Below are 8,637 nucleotides of genomic sequence, written 5' to 3' on the forward strand. Positions count from 1 at the left end.
GGGGTGGAGTGTGCGCATCACCCGAGTTGTCTACCCTGCCCCCCGCCGGGGCGGGCTCTTGCTCTTTCCCTGTTGTGTTTGCTGCTGAGGGGTCCCCGGGGGCTCATTTGGAGCCAGGGAACAGGGCAACCTGGGAGTAAGGGCCGAAGAGAGATTCAGAGAGGAGGGGGGCCCTCTGCCCGCCAGAGCCCCTGGGAAAGGAGGCTGCCTCTCCCCCTACCCTCACTCGCAGGGTTTATCCTTTCATCAGCCACAGCCCCGGGAGGGGAGACTGAGGCACCAGAGGAAGGCTTCCAGGCACCTCCTTTCCTGCCTCTGGTTCCTGGAAGTGTCAGGACCAGGACAAGCAGGGGGTGGACACACCGCTCTGCTCCGGGCCGCCCAGGAGCCCACAGGGCTGAGGCGGCGCTGCTGCAGCCCCTTATCAAGGCTCTGTGCCCAGGCCACACCCGCCTGGCACACACAACCAGCCCGGAGAGGAGAGACTTCCAGAGAGACCCCTCCCCACTGCTCCACAGCCTGGGGGGCCGAATCCAGCTTGGGGTGATGCAGGTCTCCCCCACCGCCCTCCAGTGCCTCCGTCTGGTCCCCACCCTGACCTGGGGTTGCTCTCTGGGCCTCTGAGGCCTGAACCCCGAGCCTGAAGAGTAGAGATCAGCGGGAGTCCCCAGGCGCCTCCCCTGAACTTTGGTCTGGCTGAATAGCTGGCCTGAGGCCAGGAGCAAGGTTCCCCTCTCCAAGGGCAGACTTCCTGCTGGCCAGAGGCCGGGGAAATCCCAGAAGCGAGCTTCCCCTGCCCCACAGGGGCTCCCAGCGGCCAGGCCAGGGCAGGGAGCTGCTGGGCCCTCCCACAGCAGAGGGAGTGCCAGGCAGGGGGAACTGGGGCTCGGGCCCACCAAGGACAGAGGACAGGGTGAGAGAGGAGCTAGGGAGACCGAGGAGCAGGGCCAGAAGCCCAGGAGGGAGGGAGAGGGGACCTCCTTCACCTTTCATTTCTGGGTATCAGGCTGTATCACTGTTATCCTGCTCAGGGGAGAGGGTGAGGGCTGAGGGCACAGTGGAAGTGGGCAGCCAGGAGACACTGAGAGGTGGGTGCTGGGTTTGCCTGTCAGGACTAGGAGGAGGGGATCTGATCGTGATGGGCTGAGGTGGGGAGGAGACAGCTGGCAAGGCCCACTCTCCCCAACTGGTGGTCCTGTGGGAAGATGGGGAAGGGAGGAAGGAGGTAGTAAGAGTGAGGGGTTTCCACGTGGCAGAAAGCAAAGCCCCCGCTGAAGACAACGCAGCACGCAGAGGGTGGTGCTGGGCATTACAGTGGTTATTCTTGTCCTGTTTCCCTAGAGATCTCATTCGGGCCCCCTCACAACAGCTGTGGTATGTTCCTCCTCCAGCTCCCCTGCTGGGACCAGGCCCAGAATCTTCCCTGCAGTGAGCACCCCCCCCCCCCACCATTCTGTCTCCCCCTTTGCAGCTAACTGCCCCTCCTGACCAAACCTGAGCCTCCTCCTCCTCCTCCAGGAAGCTCTCCTAGACTGACCTCCCCCATCCCTGCATTCCAGGGCTCCTCATCCCCACCACAATGGCCTTTTCTGGGCTCTGATAGGTGGCTGCATAAGTGTTCTACACACTGTGGTTTCCTGGGTGTGCCTCAGGTCTCCCATTAGTAACAAGTCCAGGGCAGGGACCTTGACATCAGGTCACAAGCCAGTCCATGTGGAGAGGGGGTGGGGGAGCCACCCATGGATTTTTACAGCTCCAAATCCTAATTAAAGTGTCTCTTTCTCCATCACAACCTGCCCAAACCTGGCCTTATATCTTCCCTTTCACCTACTTTCTTCTCAAACTTCCAGTTCTCGGCCAACTGGTCTACCCTTCTCCTACTCACTGAGGCTGGAAACCTGGAGTCATCTTGACTTTCTCCTCCAACAGCCCAGATACAGGCTCACATCCAGCCCTGCCTTTTCCAGGGCTCCAACCCAGGTCACTTCACCTCATCTCAAGTCAGCAAGCATTCTTGATCACCTGCCAGGGCCTGACCGATGTCAGGTGCTGGCACACAAAAGATGAGTAAGGCAGCAGCCTTGCCCTCAAGGGCGTCACCGCGCTGTTAGTCGCACTGTAACAAGTTCTGTACTGGAAGCCCTGAGAGCTTTGGAGTCGGAGAGCCGCATTTCCACTGGGGACATGAGGAAGGCTGCCTGGACTGTGTCTGTCCTTCCTTCATGGAAAGGACAAAGTTCTGCTCACCAGTGACTGGCTGGGGGACTTGGACAAGTTACTTCACTTCTGAGCCTTTGTTTCCGCAGCAACAATATGGGAATGGTAAACCCTTGCCGGATTTGGGAGGATTAGCTGTAATGATAGCTAACATTTGCTAACCCTTATTAGGTACCAAGCCCTCTCCTAAGAGTTCTATAGGTAACAGGTCATCTTATCCTTACAGCCCTCTGTGAGACAGAGGACGAAGTCATCCCTATTTTCAGATAAAGGAGCTAAGGCTCAGGGATATTAAGCATATTAGTGAGCCCAACTAAAAAGGACTGCTGCCAAAATTTGATGCAAGACACTGTTTCATAATTTGGTCATACTCATTTGTGCAAGTTTATCTTCAAAATAATGTAATTATTTTGTTAACAATAATTAATTGTAATATAACTTTTTTTGAGAGCTCTACTCTGTTCCAGGCTGTATGATGATGACTTGCATTTAATCCTCAGAACAACCTTGAACAGCAGATATTATCATATTGTGAGAAAATCAAGGCTCAGAAAAGTTAAGTAATGTCCCAGTCTTACAGCCAGTTCCCTGGATAGTCAGGCTTTAACCCAGATCTGTCCAACACCAGAGTTTTCTCTTCTGCCCAGCACCCTCCCGTGGCTCAGCCTGTCTGCTCACCTCCCAGGCTCACACAGTCACCTCACGTGTTCACCATGTTTGTTAATGCTCTGCTGCTGCTGCTGCTGCTGCTGCTGCTAAGTCGCTTCAGTCGTGTCTGACTCTGTGCGACCCCATAGACGGCAGCCCACCAGGCTCTCCCGTCCCTGGGATTCTCCAGGCAAGAACACTGGAGTGGGTTGCCATTTCCTTCTCCAATGCATGAAAGTGAAAAGTGAAAGTGAAGTCACTCAGTCGTGTCCGACTCTTAGCGACCCCATGGACTGCAGCCTACCAGGCTCCTCCACCCATGGGATTTTCCAGGCAAGAGTACTGGAGTGGGGTGCCATTGCCTTCTCTGCTCACTCCCCACCAACTCTCCACATCACCTCTGATTCACCCCCTCCACTTTTCAGATTCCCACCCGCCATCACAGGCTCAGCGTCTCCATAAGCCGTCCACACTGAGTCATTGAAGCCTACCCTGGCTTCTCCCATACAGCATGTTTGGGACATATATTTTGACACTTGACCATATTTAATTGGGGCTTCCCAGATGGTGCTAGTGGTAAAGAATCTGCCTGCCAATGCAGGAGACATAAGAGACACAGGTTCAATCCCTGGGTTGGGAAGATCCCCTGGAGGAGGGTATGGCAACCCACCTCAATATTCTTGTCTGGAGAATTCAATGGAAAGAGGAGCCTGGTGGGCTATAGTCCATGGGGCTGCGAAGAGTCAAACACAAATGAAGCAACTTAGCACACATGCACATATTTAATTGAGAGTGTAATTATATTTTATTTGGCATTGTCTTATAATTATCTAATATTTAGAAATCATACATCCCCAACCAGTGCAAAACTTCCTTGAGGGCAAGAAACTTAACGAAAATTTCCCTTCACTTCTTTTGTCTCCTCCCCTCGTCACTTCAGCAGATTGCTAGACACACAGCAAGTGCTCCTTAAATAAATCGAGAGGTGAAAGGCGTTGAAGAGGCAGGGATTCCTAGATTATTAATCATCCTTGTATCTTATTGTATGGATGCATATGTATACAATATGTCACCCCGGGCAGACAAGCATAAACCTCACCTGAAAGCAGCTTCTTCCTCAGATTCTGGGAGCTGGGAGCCTTTGGGGACAGATCAGCCGAGGCACAGCTTTACGCTTCCCTCTCCACTGGCAGTGCCAGCTCCTTGCCCTTTCATCCCTCCCTCTTCTCCCTGGATGAGGGCACTAAGAGATTGTCCTGAGGGTAGGAGAGGCGTCGTGGAGGAGCAGGGAGGGCCCACAGGGTCCCTGCCAGCTCTTCAGCCTGATGTGCAACCCTCTGTGTCTCCACAGTGACCCACACAATCTCTGGGTTTCGTGAGCAGGTGACCCACACAGTGGCACAGCATCCAACCCTCCGAAGGTCCCCGCAGATGAAGGTGAAAACAGCCTGGGCTCCTTCCTGGCTCAGCCACTTATGGGAGACAAGGAATTTAGGGGGAAATTTGTCAGCCTCTCTCAACAGGCTCTTAGCTCTACTTGTAGTTTCGCCGTTTCCTCGTGTATGAAGTTCCGAGTCCCCTTAGTGTTTCCAGCAGGGGTCACAGGAGATGCACATAGTGCGGTGCCTGGCACACTGTAAGCACTCAACACCTGGCAGCCGTTGTGGGCGCTATTGTGATTATTGCTGAGGCAGGAGATACCGATGGGAGTTGGGAATGTAGATGGAGCTGGGAAGAGCTGGAGGGTTGGCCTTGGGACCAGACGACTCATACCCATGGTCCAGAGATCAGGGACAGAGTCCTACGGGTCCAGGCCTCCCGCCATTATTAATACCCTTTCTCTCCTTCCACTTTTCTAATCATACCTCTCCTGCCTCCTCAGCAAGGGCCGTGCTCTATCTCCAGCAGTTTTCTTATCACGTCTTGAACATAAGCATTGCTTGTGTCTGCTTCCGAAACTTTGCACAAAACATTTGCTGCTAGATAGTCTCCCTCGCTCCGCCTTCCCACATGCGTGCCTATCACCTCCTCCAGGAGCCCTTCTTCACCAGGCCTCTCTACTCCTCTCCACGATTCCAGGGGCACCCTTACCGTGCAATTGCTCAGACCTCACTTAGTCGTGGCTTCCTGCCTCCCCCACTCACTGAAGGAAGCAGATGCCATATCTTCGTCTTGAATATAAATGCCTGAGGACAGACACCTGGCCCCTTTGACATTCTCCTTGCCTCATTAGAATGCCTCTTTCTGAGCTATGAGCTCTGTGTAAGCCCACTCCTCTGTGCTCCATTTTCAAAGAGTGTAACACAGCTGCTCCTTCTCGCCTTCTCAGAGGGATTGACCATAACTCAGAAAAGAAGGCTGCCTGTCTGGGAATCAGGGTTCCAGAAAACCACAAGATAATCATGATTTAAATGTGCTTCTGTCCTCAGCAGCAAGGATGAAGGAACATCATGGTGCAATAGAAAACTCCGTCTGGAAAAGAGCCCAAGAGAGTCAGATCTACTCCTGGCATGTTGGGTGATCTGAGCAAAGAACTTCTCCATGACTTACTTTTCCTGATTTGGGGCTCTGAATTTGAGGCTGGTGCCTATCCATCCCAGACTGTGCATATGATTGGCCCTTTCAAGATTCCCTGGGCTTGGTGAAGCTTTTATTTGTTTACTTTCAAGCAGGAAAATAGAGCTGGCCCTAAGTGACACTGTCAAGATCTGAGATTATGTTTCATAGTCCTCCTTCCTGTTCTTTCAGCCCAGATCCCTTCCACCTGCTTCTGGTAGTCAGCGGGTAGAGAGAGGAGGACTTCCTCTCTCCCATATATTTCCCTCATTTATTTCCACCTAAACATGAAATGATTTGAGTAGTAGAGTCTTGCAGGAGTGAGGTGAGTTTCAGTCAATTGCCTTTCACAGGTAAGTTGAACTTCAGGCCTTTAATCACTAACAGTATGTGATTGACTATATTCCATATTCTAATAGTGATCTCCAAGAATATTTAGATGGCAAGATCCTAAGGAGCCCTTTATCCCTGAAATTCCTTGTGCCCATTCAAAATATTGCAAATAAACTGTACTAACATTTTGTTTGTATTTGATTTTGTTATCTATTGATATATAATAAACCATCCCAGGAGGAGGGCATGGCAACCCACTCCAGTATTCTTGCCTGGAGAATACCTATGGACAGAGGAGCCTGGTGGGCTACAGTCCATAGGGTTGCAAGGAGTCGGACACAACTGAAGCAACTTAGCACACAAACCCCGCCCCCAAATTTAGCTGTCTAAAACAAGAGCCTTTTTATTATATCTCACAGTTTTATGGATCAGGAACTTGGACAGGGCTCAGCTGGGTGATTCTTCTGCTCCACAGAGCATTGAATGGAGTTACCCAATGGTATTCAGCTGGGGGCTCAGCTCAGCTCAATGGTCCAAAATGATTTTCTCATATGTGTGGTATCTTGCCTGAGCTGCTGGAAAGACTGATCTTAGTTGGGAGGCTTTCCATTTCTTTGTAGTTTCAGGGTCTTTGCACATGTTTTCTCTAGCAGAGGGACTGGACTTCCTAAATGGTAGCTCAGAGGCCCAAGAGAAAAAGGTAGAAGCTGCAAATCTTCTCAAAGGCTAAGCCCAGAACTCCCACGGTATCACTTCTGCTACACTCTGATGGTCAAAGCAGTTAGAGGCCAGCCACCACTCAGGAGAAGGAGAAATAGATCCCATCTCTCCAGGGAAGAGTATCCAAGAATTTGTGGTCATCTTTAATCCACACAGAGTAACCAGATGGGGACTCAGAAGGAAAGATGTGTGGGAGAGGAAATGAAGGACCTGGGATAAAAAAGGCTATGGAGAGTTTCTTGATGTAAAAGTTGAAGTTTCAGACGTGACTGGGGTCCCTGACAAAGGTAATAAATACCTCAATCTCCCAGATATCTCTTCTCTCTACACTTCAAACCTAGACTAGCCTGATCAGATCCCAGGAGTTTGGTTAATTTGAAATCCAATGGGTCAAAACCCTCTCTACCCAAACACCTAACCCTCTTCTAGGATCCTTTATTCCCCATCTTCTATCACCTCCTGTCTTCTCCTTTTCTCCTAAGGAAGTCAGACCCTGCACTTACTATCTCCCAGGACTAGTTTCTCTAATCAGTAATCACCACCTTGCATTTAATGAGCACTTCCTTTGTACCAGAGTCTATGCTAAGTGCTTCAAATGAATTATTACACTGACTCCTCACAACAAGGCACATCTCTCATTTTACAGATAAGGAAATTGAAACTCAGAGAGATTATGCAATGCACCTGACCTTGTGTGCTCAACTCAAAAGTGCAGGCTTTAATTACCCCATTATACATCTACTCCTCCAAAGTATTAGTTGCTCAGTCATGTCTGACTCTTTGCCACCTCGTGGACTGTAGCCCACTGGTCTCCTGTCCATGGAATTCTCCAGGCAAGAATACTGGAGTGGGTAGTCATTCCCTTCTCCAGGCAATTTTCCCAACCCAGGAATCAAATCCAGGTCTCCTGCATTGCAGGTGGATTCTTTACCATCTGAGCCACCAGGGAAACCCACAGGGTCACAAAGAGTAGGAACAACTGAGTGGCTAACAACCCTCCAGTTGTACACCATTTAAATGACCCATCCATGTCTTTATGAGATGTGAGGGCTGAAAGTTCCCCAACATGCTAAAACAAAGACCCCATTAGATGACAAAGGACGGGAGGAGGAAACTCAGGGACCCCAAATCTTTAAAAATGGGTATGCCAAGGATATTCTCTGTTGAAAAGTTATAGTCAAGGTTTCTGTCTTAATTTATGTCATATTGTGTGAATCAGTGGTGAGGATAAATCTGTAAGTGATACCATAGAAAACTCGTTACAGAGAGACAAAAGAGAACTAACTAAGCAAGAAGAAAGAAACTGAACAGCTCATCTGGCAGTCTAAAAGCACCAGAGTTACACCTCGCTTAACTGGAAATCAGGCTCTGACAAACGCCAGTTCTGTGGAACACAGTACCAAATCCAGAAGTGAAAAAGGCCTTTAAGCGCACAGAATAGCTAACACAGAGCTTTTGAACCAAAGTCAGATCCTTAGGGCTACACACGGAGCCTTACTGAGTTATGCTGAACAAGGTTCCTGAAACCTCTGGCTTCCCAGCCCATGGTCCCAGGAAGACCAGGTGGGTGTGGGTGAAAGGCCTGCTAAGGAGGGAAGTGCTTTGAGAGCAGAGAGATAGCAAACAGCTTAACAGCCCAGGACAACAGGACTCAAAAGTAGACACAGCATTGTGCTGTATATCACTTCACTTTAGAGAAAGGATTATAATGCCTCGTCTGGTGCCTGATGGCTCATCAAGCCCCTTAACACACATTATCTCATTTCAACTCCACAGCAAGCCTATGAAGTAGATGCTGAGGGGAAAAAAAAATACACAGAGAGGGTTATTGACTTATCCATGGTCACACTGATTAGCGAGTGCTGGAGCTGGGAATAAACCCAGATTTTATGATGTCTAACACAGGCCTTTTCCTGTACACCAGGATGTCTCCTTTTTGATAATGACGACTGTGAGTCATCAAGAGGTTAGTTTGCAACTAGCAGACGCTGTTGAAGACAACAGGGAAGTAGGTAATACGCTTATTTTTTTTTTAATTAAAAAATGATACAAATAGACAAAGATTGGCATTTAGGATAAAGATCAGCTTTCCATTCTCAGCTACAGGATAATTCTGACCATTAGACAGTAGTCTGTGCCTCATTGTTCAGACAACACCATGAC

Source organism: Bison bison, unplaced genomic scaffold, assembly GCF_000754665.1.
Source record: "Bison bison bison isolate TAMUID 2011002044 unplaced genomic scaffold, Bison_UMD1.0 scf7180017864093, whole genome shotgun sequence".
NCBI lineage: Eukaryota > Metazoa > Chordata > Mammalia > Artiodactyla > Bovidae > Bison > Bison bison.